Source organism: Heterocephalus glaber, unplaced genomic scaffold, assembly GCF_053883595.1.
Source record: "Heterocephalus glaber isolate CG9 unplaced genomic scaffold, H.glaber_assembly_v1.0 deba00001497, whole genome shotgun sequence".
In the NCBI taxonomy this organism is placed as follows: domain Eukaryota; kingdom Metazoa; phylum Chordata; class Mammalia; order Rodentia; family Bathyergidae; genus Heterocephalus; species Heterocephalus glaber.
This window is the reverse complement of record NW_028258320.1, coordinates 15,922,097-15,938,319: the sequence shown is the minus strand read 5'-3', so window position 1 is coordinate 15,938,319 and position 16,223 is coordinate 15,922,097. Positions and strand designations below refer to the sequence as shown.

The 16,223-nt window shown below is 41.1% G+C and overlaps 1 protein-coding gene across 5 annotated transcripts in view; it reads right to left on the bottom strand.

The window, feature by feature from the left end:
* Ascc1 (activating signal cointegrator 1 complex subunit 1) overlaps positions 1-16,223 on the bottom strand; it is a 106,854-nt gene that overhangs the window by 74,982 nt on the left and 15,649 nt on the right. The gene's annotated exons all lie outside the window — the stretch shown is intronic.

The following is a 16,223-nucleotide window of genomic DNA, read 5'->3' as shown; positions in this document are numbered from 1 at the left end:
TCCTCTCTGTGCTGGGCATGGTGGTGTGTGCCTATAAACCCAAAGCTCAGGAGGCTGAGGCAGGAGGATCTCCACAAGCTCCACAGCCTGGGTTAGACAGTGAGTACAAGGCCAGCCTGAATGACAAAAAAAGTTATTCTCTCTATACTCTGATTTCTTCATCAGTAAAGTGGGATATAAACACCCCCCTCCTAGGAATGGACTGAAGACCAAACAAACACTTAGGATACTGTCTAGCACAATAAAGCCCAATTACTTCTATTGTCTGTATTGCTCAATAGTACAAATGCAGTAAGGGCTGGGGATGTGCTCAGTGCTAGAGCACTTGCCTAGCATGCACCAGACCCTCGGTTTGAACCTCAGCACCACAGAAAAATAAAAATAAATAAATAAAAGTAGGAAATAAAAACTGATATGCTCTGCTCACTTACAATATTATATATGAATTGCAGAAATAGCAGTGTTCTTCATAATATTCCCAAAGAACAGCCTAAATATCCATCAAGTGATGAATGCATAAACAAAATGTGGCATATACTACAGGACTTTTCAGCCATAAAGGAGTGAATAGTATTATATGATACAGTATGGATGAACTCTGCAAAAAGTATTTTTTGTGGGGGGGGGGGGGTACTGGGGATCGAACTCAGGACCTTGAGCTTGCCAGGCAGGTGTGGTGCCACTGAGCTAAATCCCTGGCCTTGAAAAAAGTATCTTAAGTGCCAGATGCCATGTCATACAATTCCACTATATAAAATATTCAAAATAAGCAAATCCACAGAGGCAGAGAGTAGATTAGCAGTTGTCAGGGGCTACAGGAAAAGAGCAAAGGGCAGGGACAGCTTAATAGGTATGAGATTTTTTTGAAGTGATGGAAATATTCTGGAATTAGATAGTGACAATGATTTACATCATAGTGAATATAACAAAAACCAATAAGCTGTACCCCTTAAAATGGGCTCAATGGTATGTGACTCAAACCCCAGCCACTCAGGGGGCTGAAGCAGGAGAATAGCAGGTTCAATGCCAACCTGGACAACTTAGTGAGAATCCATCTCAAAATAAAAAGGGCTGGAAATCTAGCTCAGTGGTAGAGCACCTAGGAGTTCAATCCCCCAGTACCACAAAAAAATTTAAAAGGAAATCTTTTATCACATGAATTGCATCTCAATAAAAAAAAAGATTCCAACTTTTCCTTTTGTCTATGAAAAAAAGAGAAACAGGGCCGGGGATTTAGCTCAGTGGCACTGTGCCTGTCTTGCAAGTGCAAGGTCCTGAGTTCAATCCTCGGTACCAGAAAAAAGAGAGAAACAACATGAGCCCCGCCTTGGCTTTCTGCACAGAGGCAACTTCCTGAGAGTGACACAGAGCAGGGGACCTGAATAAAGCCCCAGGTCCCAAAGAGCTGAAGTAACAAAAGTAGGAACCCAGGGTGCCAAGGCAAACAAAATTTGCAGGGCCAAGTACTAAAAAGGAGTGAGCTATGCAAAAAACAAAGGCTCTAGTAATCTGCATAAAGATCTCTTTAAGTGTTTAAATGAATAACAATCTGTACATACATAGGGTAAAATCCACAAAATAGATAAATAACAGCTACCAGCAAACTATAAAGCAAACAATTCCAAAAGCTCAAGCCCCACCAGTCAGGATAGAAAGACTCTTACTGAATACTCAGAACACTGAGCACAGACTGCAGGAGGGTCATGTCTTAATAGTGAAACTAAAATACCTCTGGAGTAAAGAATTCTTTAGGTCTGCCCTTCAAAAGCCTTATAAATAAGGCACACTTGGTAGCACATGTCTGCAATCCCAGCTACTCAGGAGGCTGAGGCAGAAAGATTGTGACTTTGGGGCCAGCCTGGTGACTTAAGACTCCTGTCTCCAATAAAAAAGGCTTTGAATGATTACTGATCCACAAACAAGTATCTTCTAGGAAAAAATTTAAGACACTTCAAAGAAAAAAGGCTGGGTGTTGTGGTATATGCTGAGACAAGAAGATTGCTTGAGCCCAGGAGTTCAAAGCCAACCAGGACACCATAATGAGACCTTGTCTCGAAAAAAAAGGATGGGAGAAAAAGAAAAAAAATTGTTTGCACTCAAAATAAATTCATAATGTCCAACATCCAATAAAAAATGATCAAACAGGGCTGGGGATTTAGCTCAGTGGTGCCACCACCTGCCTCACAAGCACAAGGTCCTGAGTTCAATCCCCGGTACCAAAAAAAAAAAAAGACCAGACATAGCCCAGCATAGTGGCACACACCTGTAATCCCAGCACTCTGGGAGACTGAGGAAGGAAGATCAAAAGTTTTATCCTAGCCTGGGCAACTTGACAACTCAATGAAGCCCTGTCTCAAAATTAAAAGAAAATAATGATAATAATAATAATAAATAAGAGGATGAGGATATAGCACAGTATGAACGTCCTGGGTTCAATCTCCAGGACAAAAAAAAAACTGTCTAGAAAATGTTACCAATAATTAGGTGAAAAATCAGCAAGTAGAAAAAGGGTTAAAATGGTAAAGAAGACGAAAATGTCTGAAAAATGATCACAAAAGAGCCATGGGCTGGGGATGTTTGTTGGTCAGCTGTAGAATACTTGCCTACTTGCCCAGCATTGGTGAGGCTTTGGATTGATCCCCAGAAAAGAAAAAAAGGAAGGAGCGGGGGAGGCAGGCAGACACTAAAAAAGACTTAGCTACAGAAACTATCCAAACTGTAGCAAAGAGAAAAAAAAAGCCTTAAGAAACAAAAGGACATAACCTCAGCAACTCGTGAAGCAGTACCAAGTGGTCCAACAGACATGTAATTATAGAGTTCCAGAAGAGAAAGGGAAGAAAAAGATGAAAGAAAAATGGCAGTAAATTACCCAAAGCTGAAGTGACATCAATGATAGCAGATTAGACAGCTATCAATTCCTACACACACACACACACACACACACACACACACACACACACACACACACACTAAATTAGCTTTGTGAGAACTCTAAAACCAAGCAAGAAGTTGCGGCAACCAAATACACAGCTGACCAAGAAAAAGGTGCACTTACACACACACACACACACACAAGGAAAGTCACACTCCAAGATGGCAGGAAATTCTATGGCACTTTCTGTCACCTTCCCCCCACCCAAACTGCCCCACCTTATTCCATTTGTGGGAAGAAGCTGCCCACTTTCCAGCTCCTCCCTCAGGATGGAAGCAAAACAACAGGACCGGTTTGTAGTGTTTGGGCTTTTGGGGGACTGCCCAAGGGACTGGTTTCTGTCTGAACAGATTCTGGGGTGATAGACATGGTGGCCCGGTCTAGACACCACAGCAGCAGGCACCACAGCCTGAGAGAACCACAGACCTGGGGCACCTGAGGGCCGGAGGGACAGCATGAGCAGAAGAAGACAAGAGGAGGAGCAGGGCTGAGACTCTCATCGAGATGAGCACATTTCAAAGCAGCCACAGGTACCGGGGGTTGGGACAAAACCACACACATAGCCCCAGGAAGACACACACCCTGAAGGGCTTCAGAATCCCTCACACAGAGCTGAGTTAATACAAGCACCAAAATAATTAAGCTCAACAATAAGATGTAAGTATCTGAAAAAAGAAAAATTCATCAAACAATAGAAATAATAAATAAATGTTAAAGTAAGGGGGAAGAGGCTGCCAAGGTAGCTCTGTGGGAGAGCATGTGCTCAGCATGCATAAGGCCATAGGCTCCATCCTCAGGCCAAAGGGAGAAGGAAAGTACCACCTGCTTACAGAAGAATGCAGAAACCTGAGGACTAAATGTGGACAGAATGTGAGCGCTAAATCCCTGGCCCTAAAAAATGATCATTTTGCATCTGTCATGGTAAAGACTTGGCAAGAATCTTCAACAGATACCCTAGTAAGGGGTGTTGATGAGGAGCATGATATTTGCACAGTCTTAATTATCTCCCTGATGACTGCTTGTAAGTTACAAGAGAGAAATAAAGTCATTGCTGGGCATGGTGGTGCACGCCTGTAATCCCAGCACTTGGGTGGCTGAGGCAGGAGGATCACTGTGAGTTCCAAGACAGCCTGGACTACATAGTGAAAAACCTGTCTCAAAAAAAATCTAAATAAATAAATAAGTTATTATACTGAGAAGAAACTGGACATCTTACCTATGCATTATCACCTGTGAAAGACAGACAGTCGTGATCTGTCCCTAGTTATGACAGCATGAGGACACATCACCTGTACAGTACTCTGAGGATGCATAACTTTAAGATAAACTTGAAGAAGCACAAGAGAAACATAAAAGAAAATAATAACAATGCTCTACTTAGGAAAAAAAATGCTTGAAAGGGACTATATTCTCCAATGTGTCAATGGCATAAAATTCAGAAAGGCTATGTGAAAATGATCCTCCTAAAAGAAGTTAAGGAGATACTAAAAACTACATGCAGGGTGGGGGTGGAGTTCACTGGTAGAGTGCTTGCCTAGCATTCACAAGGCCCTGGGTACAATCCCCAGTTTGGCAAAAACAAAACAAACAAAAAATACACACAGGCTAGGGAGTGTAGTTCAGTGGTAGAGCATTTGCATAGCATGCAAGAGGCCCTGAGTTTGATCCCCAGCACCACAAGAAAACTTACAAACAGAACTATGTATCATGCATGACCTTATCCTGGATCTTGTACTGGAAGGGGAAAATGCTATCAAAGACTGACAAGATTGCATGGCATTAGAGCACTGAGATATTCTTTATACTACATATCTTGTTACAAATTAGTTCCACTGAGAAAAAAAAAAAGGCAGCCATCTATATTATACATAGAAGAAAAGAGAATAACAACAAATTTCTTAGCAGAAACTATATATGTCAAAAGAACATGGAATGTGGTCTTTATAGTGCTGAAAGAAAAAACTACCAACTTTGAATTCTATGGCCTGTAAAGTTTTTGAAAAAAGAAGAATCAATTATTTTAGGCAAATAAAAGAAAATGTTTCCACTTGATCTGAACTATAAAAAATGTTACAAGAAAGTTGTTTGCAAAGAGAAACAAAATAAGTGACAACACTACAGCAAAAGACAGGAGAGGACAAATGCATGACACACTATAAGGTTCTTGCATTAAACATAAAGTAGTATATGTAGGATTTGAAGGTAGTCTGTGATAATTCAAAGGCATACATTGTAAACCTTAGAGTACTAACTCAAAAATAAAACAGGTGTAGCCAATGAGACTTGTTGAGGGGATCAAACCCAGGGTCTTACACACACCAGCCAAACACTCTACCACTGAGCTACATCCCCAGCCAAAACCAATACTTTTGGTAAACTGAAATTTGAGAACAAAAATAAAACCCTCAATCCAAAAAAATGATAGGAACGTGGGGGGAGATATAAACACAAAGATCAAGATGGTACATGTAAGGTACTGCCTTAAATGCCAATGGTCTAACACAGTGACTAGGAACCTTTTAGAGACTGAGTGGCCAAACTGCAACCCAAAACCCACTTATTTATCACAAAGTGCCAACACTACAATTAAACCTAAATACTGAGGTTTTAGTTTAAAAAAATAACTTGGGGGCTGGGGATTTAGCTCAGTGGTTCCGCCACCTGCCTCAAAAGTGCAATGTCCCAAGTTCGATCCCCAGTACCAAAAAACAAAAAAGTAACTCGGGGGAGATTTTACCCCAGTGGCACCAGATCTGCATCACATGCAAAAGGTCCTGAGTTCAATCCCTGGTACCAAAAAGAAAATAATAGGGCTGGGGATTTAGCTCAGTGGTTCCACCACCTGCCTCGCAAGTGTAAGATCCCGAGTTTGATCCCTGATATCAAAAAAAGAAAAAAAAAAAAAAGAAAGAAAGAAAAGAATAATAATAACTCGGGGGGCCAGGGATTTAGCTCAGTGGTTCTGCCGCCTGCCTCACAACCGCAAGGACCCGAGTTCGATCCCCAGTACCAAAAGAAAACCCCAAAAAACCCAAAAACCTCAGGGCCAGGGATTTACCTCAGTGGTACCACACCTGCCTTGAAAGCCCAAGGTTCTGAGTTCAATCCCCAGTATCAAAAAAAAAAAACCCTCATACATTAACATCTTTTGTCTTAAAAGAAAAACCACATGTGCCATAGGTTCACCACCTCTGGTCTAACCACTCCACTTAAAGGGCAGATAGTGTATCAGGCTGAGGATTACCAAACAAACAAGCAATATCCAACTATATGCTGTATATAAGAAGCTACTTTGAGCCCAGCATGGTGGCACACACCTATAATCCTGACACAGGAAAACTGTGAGTTCAAAACCAGCCTGGGCTACACGCGAGACTTTGTCTCAAGGAAGGAAGAAAGGAGAGAGGGAAGGAAGGAAGAGAGAGGAAGAAGAAGGAGCAAGAGGAGAAAAGGAGGGAGGGAGGGAAGGAAGAAGGAAAGAGAGAGGAAGAAAGAGAAAGCAAGCAAGCAGGCACGCAAGCTAGCTACTTTGAATATAAAGATACAAACATGTTAAAAGTAAAAGGATAGAGCCACGCGTGGTGGTGCACACCTGTAATCTTAGTATTTGTGAGGCTAAAGAAGGAGGATCACCATGAGTTTGAGGCCAGTGTGGGCTACATAGTGAGTTCAAGGCCAACCTGGACTACACAGCGAGACCCTGTCTCAAAAAAAAGTAAAAGGATGAAAACAACTCAGTGGTGCCGTTCCCGCCTCGCAAGTGCAAGGTCCTGAGTTTGATCCCTGGTACCAGGAAGAAAAAAGAAAACAGATATACAAATGTAAATACCAGTCAAATGAAACCTGCAATGAGAAAAAGGAGACCTGAGAACAAGGAATACTGTCAGAGACAGAAAGGAGCATTTCAATTTCTTTTTTTTTTTTTTTGGTACCAGGAATCAAACTCGGGACCTTGTGCTTGCGAGGCAGGTGATGGAACCACTGAGCTAAATCCCCACCAGGAGCATTTCATAATTACAAAAGGATTAATTCATCAAGGAGACATAAAAAAAGTTGATAAAATTAAAAAGATAAATAATTGTAGCCACAATTATCACTGGAGATTTCAACCCTCCTCTCTCAGTGATTAACAGGAATCAGTATGGATATAGAAGACACAAAGACAACTAACCGTGTGAGCACTGTAACATTTACAGGCCACTGTGAAGGACTGGTGTGTTCCCCCAATTTATATGTTGAAATCCTAACCCCAAAGGGCCGGGGATTTAGCTCAGTAGTTTCGCTGCCTGCTGCACAAGCTCAAGGACCCAAGTTCGATCCCCAGTACCAAAAAAAAAAAATTATAAAAAAAAAAAAAGAAATCCTAACCCCAACAGGATGTATCTGGAGACAGCATCCGGAAAGTCATTAAGTCACAGGGACAGAACCTTCACAAAGAGGAAAAGATGGGCTGGGGATTTAGCTCAATGGTGCCACCACCTGCCTTGCAAGCACAAGGTCCTGAGTTCAATCCCCAGTACCCCCCAAAAAAAAAAGAGGAAAAGACATCACTCCCTCTCCAACTCACCCCTTGCCACCATGTGAAGATTCAGTACAGGGTCCTTCTGCAAATCCAGAAACTGACCAGCATCTCACTCTGGATTCACCAGCCTGCACCACTCTAAAGAACACACTTCCGCTGTTTAAGGCACCCATCTGTGGGATTTTTTTATAGGAGCATACAGATTGGAGTAGAGGAAACAAAACTATCATTATGATATCACTGTATGTAAAGAAAAGTCTAAAGAAACTACAAAACTATTTGTATGGACTGAATTGTGTCTCCTCATTGCCACCTCCAAACTCCTATGTTGATTGCCTAACCTAATACCTCAGAGGGAGATTATATTTGGACAGAGGCCCTCTGAAGAGGTAAGTAAGGCAAAATGAGGTCACATGGGTGGGCTTAATCCAGTGTGTCTGGTATGCTTTAAGAAAAGGAGAGGACAGGTAGACACACAAAGGAAAGACCATGTGAAGACACAGGGAAAGATGGACATTTACAAGCCAACGAGAGGCCGCTGATGAAACCAATCCTGCTGAAATCTTTAGCTCAGATTTCCAGCCTCTAGAATTTTGAGAAAATACATTCCTATTGTTAAGCCCCCTAGTCTGTGGTACTTTTTTTAAATGATAGCAAAATTTTAAAGGTAGGAAAAGAAACCAGCTCTAGAGAGCAAGTTTGGGCCAATTAAAAGTAGGAAAAGAAGTACATCCTACAGCATAAGAGCAAACACAGTGGCCAGTCTGGGGCACTTTTGTCATGGCAGTCCTAACAAACTCATTCACAACTACTAGAACGGATAAGTGAACCTAGCAAGGTCATAGGATACAAGGTATACTCAAAAATCAGTTGTATTTCTATACAGTAGTAGTACACAAGTGAATGTTGAATTTTAAAAATACTATACATGAAAAATTTAGGGTAAATTTAATAAATGCAACAAAAAATAGAAAATGAAATTTAGAAGAATTTCATTAATAATAACATCAAAAATAGCTGGGCATGGTGCCATATTGCCTGTAATCCCAGCACTTGGGAGGCTCAGGCAGGAAGATTGTTATGAGTTCCAGGACAGCCTGAACTACATAGGCAGACCTTGTCTCAAAAAAAATCTTTTTTTATTAAAAATAATAATAACATCAAAAAGGCAGGCATGGTGGCACATGTCTATATTCCCAGCTATTCAGGTGGTTGAAGCAGGAGGATCACAGGTTTAAAGGCAGCCTGGGCAACAAAACAAGACCCTGTCTCAAAATAAAATAAAAAGGGCTACATATGTAGCTCAGTGGAAGAGCACTTGTCTAACATCCATGAGCCCTGGGTTCAATCCCCAGTATTGCAAAAAATAAAAGGCGTCAAAAAACATAAAAACCAGGAATGAAATTTGGCAAAATAAATATACAACAAATATTTTTACATATACAGTGGTACCTCAGTTCACAAACTAAATTCTTTCCATGTTTCTGGTCACAAATTGAATTAGATGAGAATTGAATCAAATTCAGTGGTTAGGTTCAATGTTAACCAAATGCAGAAATTTGATTTGGTTCTCGTAGTTCAGATTACAACCAAAATTATGCAAAGAATTAAGTCCGTGAACCGAGGTACCATTATAAAACAACGAGCAAGGCCTGGGATTTAGCTCAGTGGCACCCCACAAGCACACGGTCCTGAGTTCAATCCCCAGTACCAAACAAAAACAATGTAAATGTAAAGCAAGTCTCTGCAGATTTTCTTGGGCTGGGGATGTAGCTCAGTGGTGCCATGCCTGCCTGGCAAGTGCAAGGTTCTAAGTTCAATCCCTAGTACCAGGAGAGGAGAAAAGGTAAAACAATGCACATATCGGGGTTTTGTTTGGTTGGAGTTTTTTTGTTGTTGTTTGGTTTTTGGGGGTTTTTTTGGTACCGGGGATTGAACTCTCATTCTTGTGCTTGCGCAGCAGTCGGTGAAACCACTGAGCTAAATCCCTGGCCCTTCGTTGGTTTTTTGAGACAAGGTCTCGCTGTGTAGTTCAGGCTGTCCTCAAACTCACTGCGATCCTTCCACCCCAGCCTCCTGAATGCTGAGATTACAAGTGTGTGCTACCATGCCTGGCCCATGTTTTGTTTTTGTTGTTGTGGTTGTTGTTTTGTTTTTTGAGACAGGGTCTCACTTTGTAGTTTAGGCTGGCCCTGAACTCACTATGTACCCCACACTGGCCTTGAACTCGAGGCAATCCTTCTGCTTCAGCCTCCTGAATGCTGGGATTACAGGCATGTGCCACCATGCCTGGCTCTTAGCCCATATGTTTTATATATATTAAAACTGCAAGATATTACCAGGAAAAATTACGTAGCAATTAATAAGCTAATTCTAAAAGCCACACAGAAATACGAAGACTGAATGATCCTGAAGAAGAACAAAGTTGGAACACTTATACTATAGGACTAGAAGATTTACTACAAAGCAATGATAATCAACACTATATAGGGCAGGGGATTTAGCTCAGTGGTTCCGCCGCCTGCCTTGCAAGTGGAAGGTCTCAAGTTCGATCCTCAGTACCAAAAAGAAAAAAAAAAAAAATCACTGTACAGTACTGCTATAAGGTCACGTATATGAAAAAAGTCCAGAAACAGACACACACATATAAGGTCATTTGATTTCTGACAGAGGAACCAACATCATTCAATGGGGAAAGAACAGAAAGAAATGGTGCTGGGACAACTAGACACCTACATGGTGAAGAAAATAAACCTTGATCCTTACTTTTCACCATACATAAAAATTAACTCAAAGGAATCACAGGCCTAAGTGTAAAAGCTAAAACATAGTTTATAGCTTAGAGAAGAAATCTTTGACAACCTTAGGACAAAGTTTTTCTTAGACAAAAAGCATAAACCATAAAAAGAAAATTAGATTCCATCAAAATTTAAAATTTCTGCTCTTAGTGGGGCATGGTGATACAACATCTGAAGTCCCAGTTACCCAGGAAGCCGAGACAAGAGGACCACTTGAAGCCAGGAGTTCAAAGCCAGGAGATCTCAAAAACAAAGAAAAAAGAAAAAAGTGTTATCATTTTCCTATGTCTTAGAGGAATGCTGAGACCATCTCTACTTTACAGTGATGAAACTCCATCAGAGATGCCAAATGAGTTTCAGAGGAACCAAAACAAGACTGAATGCCACAAAGTCTATTAGAAAATAAGTGGTACCTCAGTGAACAGGTTCCTGTGCTTCAAAGCTCCCAGAACAGAGCTCATCTAAATTGGAACTGTGAGTGCAGAATGGCTGGAAAATGCCTACAGCTTTTATAGCCAGCTGCCTGTCATTCAAACACCTGAATGAAACTCGCTAAAAATCTTCTCCATGTAATGCAGATAATGGTTTCTTACTTTTTCCTCTTTTGTGCTGTGTTTATCTCCTGCTGTTAGCAGAGCCTGATTTAAAGGCAGGAAGGAGGCCCTGTCAGAATGCAGTCTCCTGAAAGCTGGAGGAAGTACTTGGGACTCATTAGGGCCAGCATGTCATTCAGAGTGGACAATCTTGTTCGGGCTGAATTCATTTTCCCAGTATTTGTTTCCTGTCAATCCATACCAGTAGCCAAAAGAAAAATGAGAAAATGAAAAATACATACACAAAGAGGAAAAAAAGAGAGAAACTCACTACAATTCACTTGTACGAGTACTTGTAACATTTCAAATAAATACAATGATTGGGCTTCAGTAGTTGGTATTGACAAGGTAAAATAATTTCAAAACTTAACACCCTCCATTCACCAAGAGCTTACTAGCCTCTACAGACATGCTGGTATTCCTGATCTTCTACTCTACTGTTTCCACTGAGAATGAAATCATTCAGCTTTGAAACGTTAAGGGGAACAAGATATTCTGATGGTTCACCACCGCAACAGCCACATAACCACATATTTGGGTATTCAATTTAGGACCCTGTTTCAGCACCTAAATGCCAAATCAGTCATTTAAAAATAGGTTAGGGGACCGGGGATTTAGCTCAGCGGTTTCGCTGCCTGCTGCACAAGCACAAGGACCTGAGTTCGATCTCCAGTACCAAAAAAAAAAAAAAAAAATAGGTTAGAGGGGCCGAGGATTTAGCTCAGCGGTTCCACTGCCTGCCTCGCAAGCTCAAGGTCCAGAGTTTGATCTCTGGTACCAAAAAAAAAAAAAAGGTTAGAAAATTCTAGCCAGGCATGGTGGTGCATGCCTGTAATCCCAGCACTTGTACTCGAGGCAGGAGGATCATTGGGAGTTCAAGACCAGCCTGGGCTACACAAAGTTCAAAACTACCCTGAACCACATTGTGAGACCCTGTCTAAATAAATAAACTATATACGAAGTCTAAGCAGTCTCTCGTAGCTGTACAACCTCAATCTACTCAACTTCATACTCCACTTAAATACTCAATTTTAGAATTCTCACCCCCAATGCACGAAAGTACTTGGTTTCTAATACTTCTATCCCTGCACATCTATCTCTTACCGTACTCTCCCACCTAAGGCCAAGCTATGATAATACAGACATGACAGCAGAAAGGAAAGAAAAGGGAAAAGGGAAAGGGGGAAAGGGAAAAAGAAAAGGAGGGGAGAAAGGAAGAAAGAACCCTTTAACTGATCATGGCGGTGCCTGCTTGTAATCCCAACTACTCAGCAGGCTAGGACAAGAGAATCACAAGTTAGAGCCCAGCCTGGGTAATGTAATGAGACCGTGTCTCAAAATAAAAAACAAAAATGGTTGGAGACATAGCTCAGTGTGAGCTCAGTGTCCCCAAGACAGCAAAAAAAAAAAGTTTTTAATCTTTTTAAAATTTCTACCCAAAACATTTTCACTGATGTGGCCAACAACTATCAAAGCTAGCTGTCCTTCATTTGCTTTTCACTTTTTGTTTTATTTTTTGAGACAGGGTCCCCCTATGTGGTCCATACTAGCCTTGAACTCTACATTGTGCAGGCTGGCCTTGAACTCATGAGCCTCCTGTCTCAGCCTCCAGAGTGCTGGGATTTTAGGCGTGCACTACCACACCTGGCTTTCATCTGCTCTTAACACTCCAAATGATATTAACAATTTTAACCCAGCCAACAGTAAATACAGTAGAAGTAGCAGCTACCATTTCATTAAACGTATATTTTGTATCAGGCACCATGCTGAGTACTTTGTGTTACCTCATCTAATCTTCCCTACAACCCTCTCAGGCAGGTCTTTAAAATTTAGAGAAGGTGGGTGGGGAGGTGGAGCTCAGTGGTTGAGTACTTGATTAGCATGGACAGGCCCTGGGTTTGATCTTCAATGCTAGAAAAAAAAGATTTGGAGAAATTCATTTGCCAAAGTCCAGAAGACAGACTAAAGAATCCAGAATTTGTTCATCTGTCTCAAAATCCAAAGGTATTGCTGGGCATGTTGGCACATGCCTATAATCTCAGCACTTGGGAGGCTGAGGCAGGAGGATCACCAATTCTAGGCCAGCCTAAACTACATAGCAACCATTGCTTCACTTTATTCCAAATGCTTTTTTTTTTTTTTTTTTTTTTGGTACCAGGGATTGAATTTAGAACCTTGCACTTGTGAGGCAGGCAGTGGCACCACTGATGTAAATCCCCAGCTATTCCAAATGCTTTTATTCCTCTTTCAGTACAAGATTAAGAAAACACAGCATGGACATACATATCCAAAAACAAACAAAAAAACCTGAACATCAACCTAACTTCATATCTTATACAAAAAGTAACTAGATCATAGATCTAAATATGAAAAAGTAACACTAAAGGCCAGGAACAGTGGTGGGCACCTATAATCCCAGCTACTGAGGGAGCAGAAGGAGAATCACAAGTTTGAAGCCAAACTAGACAACATGGTGAAACCCTGCTTCAAAAAAAAAAACCAGGGTCCAGGATTTAGCTCAGTGGCACCACACCTGACTCACAAGCACAAGGTTCTGAGTTCAATTCCTGGTACCAACAACAAAAAAAGGAAAAACAGAAGAAAAAAAGCAAAACCAGGGCCGGTGATTTTGGTACCGGCACCTGGTACCAAAAAAAAAAAAGCAAAACCAAAACATTCTAAAAGAAAACATAAGGGAAAAATCTCCATATCTTACAGTTGGGCAGAAAGTTCTTAAACATAAATTGAAAGTATGCTCCATAAAAGAAAAAAATTAATTAACTAGCCTTCATCAAATCTAAAATGTATGTTATTCAAAAGACACTCTGCCTGGCAAGTATAAGGCCCTGAGTTCAATTCCTGGTACCAAAAAAAAAAAAAAAAAAGACACTGGTAAACCAGTCATAGTGGCACATGCCTGTAATCCCAGCACTCAGGAGTCTGAGGCAGAATGATCACTATGAGTTGGAGGCCAGCCTGAGATACACAGTGAGTTCAAAACCAGCTTGAACACGGCTGGGGATTTAGCTCAGTGATACTGCTGCCTGCCTCACAAGTGCAAGGTCCTGAGTTCAATTCCCAGTACCAAAAAGAAAAAGAAAACCCAGCTTGAACTATATAGCAAGTCCCTGTTTCAAAAAAGGCAAAACAAAACAAAAGACATTGATAAAAGAATAAAAAGACAAATTTCTGATTGGCAGAAAATATCTGCAAACCACACATCCTTGAAAGGACTTATATTCAGGGGGAAAAAAAAATATATATATATATACCTACACAGGCACATGCACACACACACATATTCTATTCATAACTGCCAAAAACTAGAAAAACCCAAAGGATATACAAGGTATGACCAAAAACTACAGTAAATGCCTAAAAAAAATTTTTTTAATTTTTTTTTGGTACCGGGGTAGAACTCGGGACCTTGTGCTTGCGAGGCAGGTGCTGGAACCACTAAACTAAATCCCTGGCCCAAAATTATTATAGTAAATTGCCATTAATCTGCCTCAAAATATACCCCTTTGCTTTGAACACACTTATCCCATCATTCTTGTCACTCTCCTCTTTCTTGAACATCTTTTGCAGCGCTGTCGGGGCTACCTTGATCTGAATCGATTCAAAACATTTACCTTTCATGATCATTTTGACTTTGGGGAACACCCAGAAGTCAATCAGTGCCAGAGCTGGTGAATAAGGTGGATGAAGACCCACTGTCACGTTTTTATGAGCTACCTTTCTGCTGGATGGCACTCAGAAGCAGCACTCACTGTGGGTTTTTTTTTTTTGGTACCAGAGATCGAACTCAGGACCCTGCACTTGTGAGGCAGGCGGTGGAACCACTGAGCCAAAGCCCCCCGCCCACTCACTGTGTTTTCATCACATCTTGTAAAGATGCGAAAGAAGACTTCCAGAACTGCTTCAGAAAGTGACGAGAATGACGGGATAAATTTGTTTGAAGCGAGGGGGAGTATTCTGAGGGGTGTTAATGGGAATGTGTCTTTCACTGTAATAAATGTTTTAAATTTAAACATTCATTGTAGGGCAGGAGATGTAGCTCAGGGGTACCATGCCTGCCTGGCAAGCGAAAGGTCCTGAATTCAATCGCTGGTACAAAAAAAAAAATTCATTGTACATTTTAATCACCCCTCATATTCCAATGAATGGATGGAGAAACAAATTGTAGCATATCTGCAAAGAGGAATACACTCAGTGACAAAGCAGAACAAACTACTGATACATCCAACCTACGCAAATCTCCAAGGCACTACGCTAAGTGAAATAAGCCAGTCTCGCTGGGCATGGTGGTGCACTCCCATAATCCCAGCACTCCGGAGGCTGAGGCAGGAGGATCACCTTGAGTTTGAGGCCAGCATGGGCTACACAGTGAGTTCAAGGCCAGCTTGAACGACATCGTAAGACACTGTCTCAAAAAAAAAAGCCAGTCTCAAAAGGTTAGCTAGTGTATAATTCCACATATATGAAATTTTCAGGAAGACAAAATAAGAGGTGAGTGACCACCACTGGGGTAGGGTTAGGGAGGGTGACCTTGAAGGTGTGCATAATAGTTACAGAAGCATACATGTGTGTTAGAACTCATAGAAATATACAACCAAAAGGTCAATTTTACTATATGATAACTTTGAAGATAGAATTTTTTTTAATTTTTAATTTTTTGGAGGGGTACCGGGGATTGAACTCTGGACCTTTCGAGTATGAGGCAGGTGTGGCACCAATGAGCTAAATCCCCAGTCCTAATTTTTAATTCTTTAGAGGATAATTGGTAAACTAAGTAAGGATTTTCAAAAATTACAACCTGAACTCTAACTAGAAAAATTAGATGCTTTTTCATCCCCCAGTTCCAGGAATTAAACTCAGGACCTTGCACTTACCAGGAAGGCGAAGCACCGCTGAGCTACATCCCCAGCCCAGATGCTTTTTTATTGTGTCTGTATGTCTGTACTTTCTACATTTTCCTTTTTTTTTTTTAAGACAGGGTCTCATTATTGCAATTCAGGCTGTCCTCAAACTCACTATGAAGGCCAGGCTGGCCTCAAACTTGAAGTGATCTTCCTGCCTCAGCCTCCCAAGTACTGGGATTACAGATGTGCCCACCATGCCTGGCTTCTACATTTTCTTTTTTTTTTTTTGGTACCAGGGATTGAACTCGGGTCCTTGCACTTGCGCAGCAGGTGGCGAAACCACTGAGCTAAATCCCCAGCCCTACATTTTCTATAATAAATATTGCTTTCATAAATTTTTTTTCTTTTTTTTGGTACTGGGAATTGAACTCAGGTCTTTGTGCTTGCGCAGCAGGCAACAAAGCCACTGAGCTTAATCCCCAGCCCTCTTTCATAAATTTTTTTAAGGAATAAGAT